Source organism: Haliaeetus leucocephalus, unplaced genomic scaffold (genome assembly GCF_000737465.1).
Source record: "Haliaeetus leucocephalus isolate CR32 unplaced genomic scaffold, Haliaeetus_leucocephalus-4.0 Scaffold722, whole genome shotgun sequence".
Taxonomy (NCBI): Eukaryota; Metazoa; Chordata; class Aves; order Accipitriformes; family Accipitridae; genus Haliaeetus; species Haliaeetus leucocephalus.
The window spans coordinates 4,520,417-4,520,623 of NW_010973158.1; the positions used below are offsets into that span (position 1 = coordinate 4,520,417).

Sequence of the window (207 nt, forward strand, 5' to 3'; positions counted from 1 at the left end):
TGGAGGAAGAAGGCGGAGGAGCAGCCGCACCAGCACCACAACGCCCACCACGCCGCCGAGGTCTCCCGGATTATAACCGACCCCACGACGGGGAAGCGCTACTGCCGCGGCAAGGTGCTCGGAAAGGTAATGGCCGCGGCGGCGACCGGTGGGGTGCCCCGGCCCGGCCGCCCCTCCTCGGCGGAGCGCGGTGCGGAGCGCCGGTCC

At 73.4% G+C, this 207-nt stretch overlaps 1 protein-coding gene across 1 annotated transcript in view; it reads left to right on the plus strand.

Moving 5' to 3' along the window:
- The first annotated feature begins 7 nt into the window (after positions 1-7).
- The window catches only part of PLK2 (polo-like kinase 2), a 5,928-nt gene continuing 5,728 nt past the window's right edge, over positions 8-207 (plus strand). The window contains exon 1 of the mRNA XM_010580555.1: positions 8-126. The gene's annotated coding sequence lies outside the window, so the exon portion shown is untranslated. The remainder of the gene's footprint in view (positions 127-207) is intronic.